The sequence below is a fragment of the Nerophis ophidion genome, linkage group LG19, assembly GCF_033978795.1.
Source record: "Nerophis ophidion isolate RoL-2023_Sa linkage group LG19, RoL_Noph_v1.0, whole genome shotgun sequence".
In the NCBI taxonomy this organism is placed as follows: domain Eukaryota; kingdom Metazoa; phylum Chordata; class Actinopteri; order Syngnathiformes; family Syngnathidae; genus Nerophis; species Nerophis ophidion.
Genome location: NC_084629.1, coordinates 48361297 through 48373796, shown reverse-complemented (window position 1 = coordinate 48373796; position 12500 = coordinate 48361297).

The following is a 12500-nucleotide window of genomic DNA, read 5'->3' as shown; positions in this document are numbered from 1 at the left end:
TAGCAGAGCTTGCAGGCACACATCAACACGGGCTGGATCCTAGCACGCACACTTAAATACTACTTCTATGTGGCAGAGCTTGCAGGCACACATCAACACGGGCTGGATCCTAGCACGCACACTTAAATACTACTTCTATGTGGCAGAGCTTGCAGGCACACATCAACACGGGCTGGATCCTAGCACGCACACTTAAATACTACTTCTATGTGGCAGAGCTTGCAGGCACACATCAACACGGGCTGGATCCTAGCACGCACACTTAAATACTACTTCTAGGTGGCAGAGCTTGCAGGCACACATCAACACGGGCTGGATCCTAGCACGCACACTTAAATACTACTTCTAGGTGGCAGAGCTTGCAGGCACACATCAACACGGGCTGGATCCTAGCACGCACACTTAAATACTACTTCTATGTGGCAGAGCTTGCAGGCACACATCAACACGGGCTGGATCCTAGCACGCACACTTAAATACTACTTCTATGTGGCAGAGCTTGCAGGCACACATCAACACGGGCTGGATCCTAGCACGCACACTTAAATACTACTTCTAGGTGGCAGAGCTTGCAGGCACACATCAACACGGGCTGGATCCTAGCACGCACACTTAAATACTACTTCTATGTGGCAGAGCTTGCAGGCACACATCAACAAGGGCTGGATCCTAGCACGCACACTTAAATACTACTTCTAGGTGGCAGAGCTTGCAGGCACACATCAACACGGGCTGGATCCTAACACGCACACTTAAATACTACTTCTATGTGGCAGAGCTTGCAGGCACACATCAACACGGGCTGGATCCTAGCACGCACACTTAAATACTACTTCTAGGTGGCAGAGCTTGCAGGCACACATCAACACGGGCTGGATCCTAGCACGCACACTTAAATACTACTTCTAGGTGGCAGAGCTTGCAGGCACACATCAACTTGGGCTGGATCCTAGCACGCACACTTAAATACTACTTCTATGTGGCAGAGCTTGCAGGCACACATCAACACGGGCTGGATCCTAGCACGCACACTTAAATACTACTTCTATGTGGCAGAGCTTGCAGGCACACATCAACACGGGCTGGATCCTAGCACGCACACTTAAATACTACTTCTATGTGGCAGAGCTTGCAGGCACACATCAACACGGGCTGGATCCTAGCACGCACACTTAAATACTACTTCTAGGTGGCAGAGCTTGCAGGCACACATCAACACGGGCTGGATCCTAGCACGCACACTTAAATACTACTTCTAGGTGGCAGAGCTTGCAGGCACACATCAACACGGGCTGGATCCTAGCACGCACACTAAATACTACTTCTATGTGGCAGAGCTTGCAGGCACACATCAACACGGGCTGGATCCTAGCACGCACACTTAAATACTACTTCTATGTGGCAGAGCTTGCAGGCACACATCAACACGGGCTGGATCCTAGCACGCACACTTAAATACTACTTCTAGGTGGCAGAGCTTGCAGGCACACATCAACACGGGCTGGATCCTAGCACGCACACTTAAATACTACTTCTATGTGGCAGAGCTTGCAGGCACACATCAACAAGGGCTGGATCCTAGCACGCACACTTAAATACTACTTCTAGGTGGCAGAGCTTGCAGGCACACATCAACACGGGCTGGATCCTAACACGCACACTTAAATACTACTTCTATGTGGCAGAGCTTGCAGGCACACATCAACACGGGCTGGATCCTAGCACGCACACTTAAATACTACTTCTAGGTGGCAGAGCTTGCAGGCACACATCAACACGGGCTGGATCCTAGCACGCACACTTAAATACTACTTCTAGGTGGCAGAGCTTGCAGGCACACATCAACTTGGGCTGGATCCTAGCACGCACACTTAAATACTACTTCTAGGTGGCAGAGCTTGCAGGCACACATCAACACGGGCTGGATCCTAGCACGCACACTTAAATACTACTTCTATGTGGCAGAGCTTGCAGGCACACATCAACACGGGCTGGATCCTAGCACGCACACTTAAATACTACTTCTATGTGGCAGAGCTTGCAGGCACACATCAACACGGCTGGATCCTAGCACGCACACTTAAATACTACTTCTATGTAGCAGAGCTTGCAGGCACACATCAACACGGGCTGGATCCTAGCACGCACACTTAAATACTACTTCTATGTGGCAGAGCTTGCAGGCACACATCAACACGGGCTGGATCCTAGCACGCACACTTAAATACTACTTCTATGTGGCAGAGCTTGCAGGCACACATCAACACGGGCTGGATCCTAGCACGCACACTTAAATACTACTTCTAGGTGGCAGAGCTTGCAGGCACACATCAACACGGGCTGGATCCTAGCACGCACACTTAAATACTACTTCTATGTGGCAGAGCTTGCAGGCACACATCAACACGGGCTGGATCCTAGCACGCACACTTAAATACTACTTCTAGGTGGCAGAGCTTGCAGGCACACATCAACACGGGCTGGATCCTAGCACGCACACTTAAATACTACTTCTATGTGGCAGAGCTTGCAGGCACACATCAACACGTGCTGGATCCTAGCACGCACACTTAAATACTACTTCTATGTGGCAGAGCTTGCAGGCACACATCAACACGGGCTGGATCCTAGCACGCACACTTAAATACTACTTCTAGGTGGCAGAGCTTGCAGGCACACATCAACACGGGCTGGATCTAGCACGCACACTTAAATACTACTTCTAGGTGGCAGAGCTTGCAGGCACACATCAACACGGGCTGGATCCTAGCACGCACACTTAAATACTACTTCTATGTGGCAGAGCTTGCAGGCACACATCAACACGGGCTGGATCCTAGCACGCACACTTAAATACTACTTCTATGTGGCAGAGCTTGCAGGCACACATCAACACGGCTGATCCTAGCACGCACACTTAAATACTACTTCTATGTGGCAGAGCTTGCAGGCACACATCAACACGGGCTGGATCCTAGCACGCACACTTAAATACTACTTCTATGTGGCAGAGCTTGCAGGCACACATCAACACGGGCTGGATCCTAGCACGCACACTTAAATACTACTTCTAGGTGGCAGAGCTTGCAGGCACACATCAACACGGGCTGGATCCTAGCACGCACACTTAAATACTACTTCTAGGTGGCAGAGCTTGCAGGCACACATCAACAAGGGCTGGATCCTAGCACGCACACTTAAATACTACTTTCTATGTGGCAGAGCTTGCAGGCACACATCAACACGGGCTGGATCCTAGCACGCACACTTAAATACTACTTCTATGTGGCAGAGCTTGCAGGCACACATCAACACGGGCTGGATCCTAGCACGCACACTTAAATACTACTTCTATGTGGCAGAGCTTGCAGGCACACATCAACACGTGCTGGATCCTAGCACGCACACTTAAATACTACTTCTATGTGGCAGAGCTTGCAGGCACACATCAACACGGGCTGGATCCTAGCACGCACACTTAAATACTACTTCTAGGTGGCAGAGCTTGCAGGCACACATCAACACGGGCTGGATCCTAGCACGCACACTTAAATACTACTTCTAGGTGGCAGAGCTTGCAGGCACACATCAACACGGGCTGGATCCTAACACGCACACTTAAATACTACTTCTATGTGGCAGAGCTTGCAGGCACACATCAACACGGGCTGGATCCTAGCACGCACACTTAAATACTACTTCTAGGTGGCAGAGCTTGCAGGCACACATCAACACGGGCTGGATCCTAGCACGCACACTTAAATACTACTTCTAGGTGGCAGAGCTTGCAGGCACACATCAACACGGGCTGGATCCTAGCACGCACACTTAAATACTACTTCTATGTGGCAGAGCTTGCAGGCACACATCAACACGGGCTGGATCCTAGCACGCACACTTAAATACTACTTCTATGTGGCAGAGCTTGCAGCACACATCAACACGGGCTGGATCCTAGCACGCACACTTAAATACTACTTCTATGTGGCAGAGCTTGCAGGCACACATCAACACGGGCTGGATCCTAGCACGCACACTTAAATACTACTTCTATGTGGCAGAGCTTGCAGGCACACATCAACACGGGCTGGATCCTAGCACGCACACTTAAATACTACTTCTATGTGGCAGAGCTTGCAGGCACACATCAACACGGGCTGGATCCTAGCACGCACACTTAAATACTACTTCTAGGTGGCAGAGCTTGCAGGCACACATCAACACGGGCTGGATCCTAGCACGCACACTTAAATACTACTTCTATGTGGCAGAGCTTGCAGGCACACATCAACAAGGGCTGGATCCTAGCACGCACACTTAAATACTACTTCTATGTGGCAGAGCTTGCAGGCACACATCAACACGGGCTGGATCCTAGCACGCACACTTAAATACTACTTCTATGTGGCAGAGCTTGCAGGCACACATCAACACGGGCTGGATCCTAGCACGCACACTTAAATACTACTTCTAGGTGGCAGAGCTTGCAGGCACACATCAACACGGGCTGGATCCTAGCACGCACACTTAAATACTACTTCTAGGTGGCAGAGCTTGCAGGCACACATCAACACGGGCTGGATCCTAGCACGCACACTTAAATACTACTTCTATGTGGCAGAGCTTGCAGGCACACATCAACACGGGCTGGATCCTAGCACGCACACTTAAATACTACTTCTATGTGGCAGAGCTTGCAGGCACACATCAACACGGGCTGGATCCTAGCACGCACACTTAAATACTACTTCTATGTGGCAGAGCTTGCAGGCACACATCAACACGGGCTGGATCCTAGCACGCACACTTAAATACTACTTCTATGTGGCAGAGCTTGCAGGCACACATCAACACGGGCTGGATCCTAGCACGCACACTTAAATACTACTTCTAGGTGGCAGAGCTTGCAGGCACACATCAACACGGCTGGATCCTAGCACGCACACTTAAATACTACTTCTATGTGGCAGAGCTTGCAGGCACACATCAACACGGGCTGGATCCTAGCACGCACACTTAAATACTACTTCTAGGTGGCAGAGCTTGCAGGCACACATCAACACGGCTGGATCCTAGCACGCACACTTAAATACTACTTCTATGTGGCAGAGCTTGCAGGCACACATCAACACGGGCTGGATCCTAGCACGCACACTTAAATACTACTTCTAGGTGGCAGAGCTTGCAGGCACACATCAACACGGGCTGGATCCTAGCACGCACACTTAAATACTACTTCTATGTGGCAGAGCTTGCAGGCACACATCAACACGGGCTGGATCCTAGCACGCACACTTAAATACTACTTCTATGTGGCAGAGCTTGCAGGCACACATCAACACGGGCTGGATCCTAGCACGCACACTTAAATACTACTTCTATGTGGCAGAGCTTGCAGGCACACATCAACACGGGCTGGATCCTAGCACGCACACTTAAATACTACTTCTATGTGGCAGAGCTTGCAGGCACACATCAACACGGGCTGGATCCTAGCACGCACACTTAAATACTACTTCTAGTGGCAGAGCTTGCAGGCACACATCAACACGGGCTGGATCCTAGCACGCACACTTAAATACTACTTCTAGGTGGCAGAGCTTGCAGGCACACATCAACACGGGCTGGATCCTAGCACGCACACTTAAATACTACTTCTATGTGGCAGAGCTTGCAGGCACACATCAACACGGGCTGGATCCTAGCACGCACACTTAAATACTACTTCTATGTGGCAGAGCTTGCAGGCACACATCAACACGGGCTGGATCCTAGCACGCACACTTAAATACTACTTCTAGTGGCAGAGCTTGCAGGCACACATCAACACGGGCTGGATCCTAGCACGCACACTTAAATACTACTTCTATGTGGCAGAGCTTGCAGGCACACATCAACACGGGCTGGATCCTAGCACGCACACTTAAATACTACTTCTATGTGGCAGAGCTTGCAGGCACACATCAACACGGGCTGGATCCTAGCACGCACACTTAAATACTACTTCTAGGTGGCAGAGCTTGCAGGCACACATCAACACGGGCTGGATCCTAGCACGCACACTTAAATACTACTTCTATGTGGCAGAGCTTGCAGGCACACATCAACACGGGCTGGATCCTAGCACGCACACTTAAATACTACTTCTAGGTGGCAGAGCTTGCAGGCACACATCAACACGGGCTGGATCCTAGCACGCACACTTAAATACTACTTCTATGTGGCAGAGCTTGCAGGCACACATCAACACGGGCTGGATCCTAGCACGCACACTTAAATACTACTTCTAGGTGGCAGAGCTTGCAGCACACATCAACACGGGCTGGATCCTAGCACGCACACTTAAATACTACTTCTAGGTGGCAGAGCTTGCAGGCACACATCAACACGGGCTGGATCCTAGCACGCACACTTAAATACTACTTCTATGTGGCAGAGCTTGCAGGCACACATCAACACGGCTGGATCCTAGCACGCACACTTAAATACTACTTCTATGTGGCAGAGCTTGCAGGCACACATCAACACGGGCTGGATCCTAGCACGCACACTTAAATACTACTTCTAGGTGGCAGAGCTTGCAGGCACACATCAACACGGCTGGATCCTAGCACGCACACTTAAATACTACTTCTAGGTGGCAGAGCTTGCAGGCACACATCAACACGGGCTGGATCCTAGCACGCACACTTAAATACTACTTCTATGTGGCAGAGCTTGCAGGCACACATCAACACGGGCTGGATCCTAGCACGCACACTTAAATACTACTTCTTGTGGCAGAGCTTGCAGGCACACATCAACACGGGCTGGATCCTAGCACGCACACTTAAATACTACTTCTATGTGGCAGAGCTTGCAGGCACACATCACACGGGCTGGATCCTAGCACGCACACTTAAATACTACTTCTAGGTGGCAGAGCTTGCAGGCACACATCAACACGGGCTGGATCCTAGCACGCACACTTAAATACTACTTCTAGGTGGCAGAGCTTGCAGCACACATCAACACGGGCTGGATCCTAGCACGCACACTTAAATACTACTTCTAGGTGGCAGAGCTTGCAGGCACACATCACACGGGCTGGATCCTAGCACGCACACTTAAATACTACTTCTATGTGGCAGAGCTTGCAGGCACACATCAACACGGGCTGGATCCTAGCACGCACACTTAAATACTACTTCTATGTGGCAGAGCTTGCAGGCACACATCAACACGGGCTGGATCCTAGCACGCACACTTAAATACTACTTCTAGGTGGCAGAGCTTGCAGGCACACATCAACACGGGCTGGATCCTAGCACGCACACTTAAATACTACTTCTAGTGGCAGAGCTTGCAGGCACACATCAACACGGGCTGGATCCTAGCACGCACACTTAAATACTACTTCTATGTGGCAGAGCTTGCAGGCACACATCAACACGGGCTGGATCCTAGCACGCACACTTAAATACTACTTCTATGTGGCAGAGCTTGCAGGCACACATCACACGGGCTGGATCCTAGCACGCACACTTAAATACTACTTCTATGTGGCAGAGCTTGCAGGCACACATCAACACGGGCTGGATCCTAGCACGCACACTTAAATACTACTTCTATGTGGCAGAGCTTGCAGGCACACATCAACACGGGCTGGATCCTAGCACGCACACTTAAATACTACTTCTAGGTGGCAGAGCTTGCAGGCACACATCAACACGGGCTGGATCCTAGCACGCACACTTAAATACTACTTCTAGGTGGCAGAGCTTGCAGGCACACATCAACACGGGCTGGATCCTAGCACGCACACTTAAATACTACTTCTATGTGGGCAGAGCTCTGCAGGCACACATCAACACGGGCTGGATCCTAGCACGCACACTTAAATACTACTTCTATGTGGCAGAGCTTGCAGGCACACATCAACACGGGCTGGATCCTAGCACGCACACTTAAATACTACTTCTAGGTGGCAGAGCTTGCCAGGCACACATCAACACGGGCTGGATCCTAGCACGCACACTTAAATACTACTTCTAGGTGGCAGAGCTTGCAGGCACACATCAACACGGCTGGATCCTAGCACGCACACTTAAATACTACTTCTATGTGGCAGAGCTTGCAGGCACACATCAACACGGGCTGGATCCTAGCACGCACACTTAAATACTACTTCTATGTGGCAGAGCTTGCAGGCACACATCAACACGGGCTGGATCCTGCACGCACACTTAAATACTACTTCTAGGTGGCAGAGCTTGCAGGCACACATCAACACGGGCTGGATCCTAGCACGCACACTTAAATACTACTTCTATGTGGCAGAGCTTGCAGGCACACATCAACACGGGCTGGATCCTAGCACGCACACTTAAATACTACTTCTATGTGGCAGAGCTTGCAGGCACACATCAACACGGGCTGGATCCTAGCACGCACACTTAAATACTACTTCTATGTGGCAGAGCTTGCAGGCACACATCAACACGGGCTGGATCCTAGCACGCACACTTAAATACTACTTCTATGTGGCAGAGCTTGCAGGCACACATCAACACGGGCTGGATCCTAGCACGCACACTTAAATACTACTTCTATGTGGCAGAGCTTGCAGGCACACATCAACACGGGCTGGATCCTAGCACGCACACTTAAATACTACTTCTATGTGGCAGAGCTTGCAGGCACACATCAACACGGGCTGGATCTAGCACGCACACTTAAATACTACTTCTATGTGGCAGAGCTTGCAGGCACACATCAACACGGGCTGGATCCTAGCACGCACACTTAAATACTACTTCTATGTGGCAGAGCTTGCAGGCACACATCAACACGGGCTGGATCCTAGCACGCACACTTAAATACTACTTCTAGGTGGCAGAGCTTGCAGGCACACATCAACACGGGCTGGATCCTAGCACGCACACTTAAATACTACTTCTATGTGGCAGAGCTTGCAGGCACACATCAACACGGGCTGGATCCTAGCACGCACACTTAAATACTACTTCTATGTGGCAGAGCTTGCAGCACACATCAACACGGCTGGATCCTAGCACGCACACTTAAATACTACTTCTAGGTGGCAGAGCTTGCAGGCACACATCAACACGGCTGGATCCTAGCACGCACACTTAAATACTACTTCTATGTGGCAGAGCTTGCAGGCACACATCAACACGGGCTGGATCCTAGCACGCACACTTAAATACTACTTCTAGGTGCAGAGCTTTGCAGGCACACATCAACACGGGCTGGATCCTAGCACGCACACTTAAATACTACTTCTATGTGGCAGAGCTTGCAGGCACACATCAACACGGGCTGGATCCTAGCACGCACACTTAAATACTACTTCTATGTGGCAGAGCTTGCAGGCACACATCAACACGGGCTGGATCCTAGCACGCACACTTAAATACTACTTCTAGTGGCAGAGCTTGCAGGCACACATCAACACGGGCTGGATCCTAGCACGCACACTTAAATACTACTTCTATGTGGCAGAGCTTGCAGGCACACATCAACACGGGCTGGATCCTAGCACGCACACTTAAATACTACTTCTATGTGGCAGAGCTTGCAGGCACACATCAACACGGGCTGGATCCTAGCACGCACACTTAAATACTACTTCTATGTGGCAGAGCTTGCAGGCACACATCAACACGGGCTGGATCCTAGCACGCACACTTAAATACTACTTCTATGTGGCAGAGCTTGCAGGCACACATCAACACGGGCTGGATCCTAGCACGCACACTTAAATACTACTTCTATGTGGCAGAGCTTGCAGGCACACATCAACACGGGCTGGATCCTAGCACGCACACTTAAATACTACTTCTATGTGGCAGAGCTTGCAGGCACACATCAACACGGGCTGGATCCTAGCACGCACACTTAAATACTACTTCTATGTGGCAGAGCTTGCAGGCACACATCAACACGGGCTGGATCCTAGCACGCACACTTAAATACTACTTCTATGTGGCAGAGCTTGCAGGCACACATCAACACGGGCTGGATCCTAGCACGCACACTTAAATACTACTTCTAGTGGCAGAGCTTGCAGCACACATCAACACGGGCTGGATCCTAGCACGCACACTTAAATACTACTTCTATGTGGCAGAGCTTGCAGGCACACATCAACACGGGCTGGATCCTAGCACGCACACTTAAATACTACTTCTATGTGCAGAGCTTGCAGGCACACATCAACACGGGCTGGATCCTAGCACGCACACTTAAATACTACTTCTAGGTGGCAGAGCTTGCAGGCACACATCAACACGGGCTGGATCCTAGCACGCACACTTAAATACTACTTCTATGTGGCAGAGCTCTGCAGGCACACATCAACACGGGCTGGATCCTAGCACGCACACTTAAATACTACTTCTATGTGGCAGAGCTTGCAGGCACACATCAACACGGGCTGGATCCTAGCACGCACACTTAAATACTACTTCTATGTGCAGAGCTTGCAGGCACACATCAACACGGGCTGGATCCTAGCACGCACACTTAAATACTACTTCTATGTGGCAGAGCTTGCAGGCACACATCAACACGGGCTGGATCCTAGCACGCACACTTAAATACTACTTCTATGTGGCAGAGCTTGCAGGCACACATCAACACGGGCTGGATCCTAGCACGCACACTTAAATACTACTTCTATGTGGCAGAGCTTGCAGGCACACATCAACACGGGCTGGATCCTAGCACGCACACTTAAATACTACTTCTATGTGGCAGAGCTTGCAGGCACACATCAACACGGGCTGGATCCTAGCACGCACACTTAAATACTACTTCTATGTGGCAGAGCTTGCAGGCACACATCAACACGGGCTGGATCCTAGCACGCACACTTAAATACTACTTCTATGTGGCAGAGCTTGCAGGCACACATCAACACGGGCTGGATCCTAGCACGCACACTTAAATACTACTTCTAGGTGGCAGAGCTTGCAGGCACACATCAACACGGGCTGGATCCTAGCACGCACACTTAAATACTACTTCTATGTGGCAGAGCTTGCAGGCACACATCAACACGGGCTGGATCCTAGCACGCACACTTAAATACTACTTCTATGTGGCAGAGCTTGCAGGCACACATCAACACGGGCTGGATCCTAGCACGCACACTTAAATACTACTTCTATGTGGCAGAGCTTGCAGGCACACATCAACACGGCTGGATCCTAGCACGCACACTTAAATACTACTTCTAGGTGCAGAGCTTGCAGGCACACATCAACACGGGCTGGATCCTAGCACGCACACTTAAATACTACTTCTAGGTGGCAGAGCTTGCAGGCACACATCACACGGGCTGGATCCTAGCACGCACACTTAAATACTACTTCTAGTGGCAGAGCTTGCAGGCACACATCAACACGGGCTGGATCCTAGCACGCACACTTAAATACTACTTCTATGTGGCAGAGCTTGCAGGCACACATCAACACGGGCTGGATCCTAGCACGCACACTTAAATACTACTTCTATGTGGCAGAGCTTGCAGGCACACATCAACAAGGGCTGGATCCTAGCACGCACACTTAAATACTACTTCTAGGTGGCAGAGCTTGCAGGCACACATCAACACGGGCTGGATCCTAGCACGCACACTTAAATACTACTTCTATGTGGCAGAGCTTGCAGGCACACATCAACACGGGCTGGATCCTAGCACGCACACTTAAATACTACTTCTATGTGGCAGAGCTTGCAGGCACACATCAACACGGGCTGGATCCTAGCACGCACACTTAAATACTACTTCTATGTGGCAGAGCTTGCAGGCACACATCAACACGGGCTGGATCCTAGCACGCACACTTAAATACTACTTCTATGTGGCAGAGCTTGCAGGCACACATCAACACGGGCTGGATCCTAGCACGCACACTTAAATACTACTTCTATGTGGCAGAGCTTGCAGGCACACATCAACACGGGCTGGATCCTAGCACGCACACTTAAATACTACTTCTATGTGGCAGAGCTTGCAGGCACACATCAACACGGGCTGGATCCTAGCACGCACACTTAAATACTACTTCTATGTGGCAGAGCTTGCAGGCACACTCAACACGGGCTGGATCCTAGCACGCACACTTAAATACTACTTCTAGGTGGCAGAGCTTGCAGGCACACATCAACACGGCTGGATCCTAGCACGCACACTTAAATACTACTTCTAGGTGGCAGAGCTTGCAGGCACACATCAACACGGGCTGGATCCTAGCACGCACACTTAATACTACTTCTATGTGGCAGAGCTTGCAGGCACACATCAACACGGGCTGGATCCTAGCACGCACACTTAAATACTACTTCTAGGTGGCAGAGCTTGCAGGCACACATCAACACGGGCTGGATCCTAGCACGCACACTTAAATACTACTTCTAGGTGGCAGAGCTTGCAGGCACACATCAACACGGGCTGGATCCTAGCACGCACACTTAAATACTACTTCTAGGTG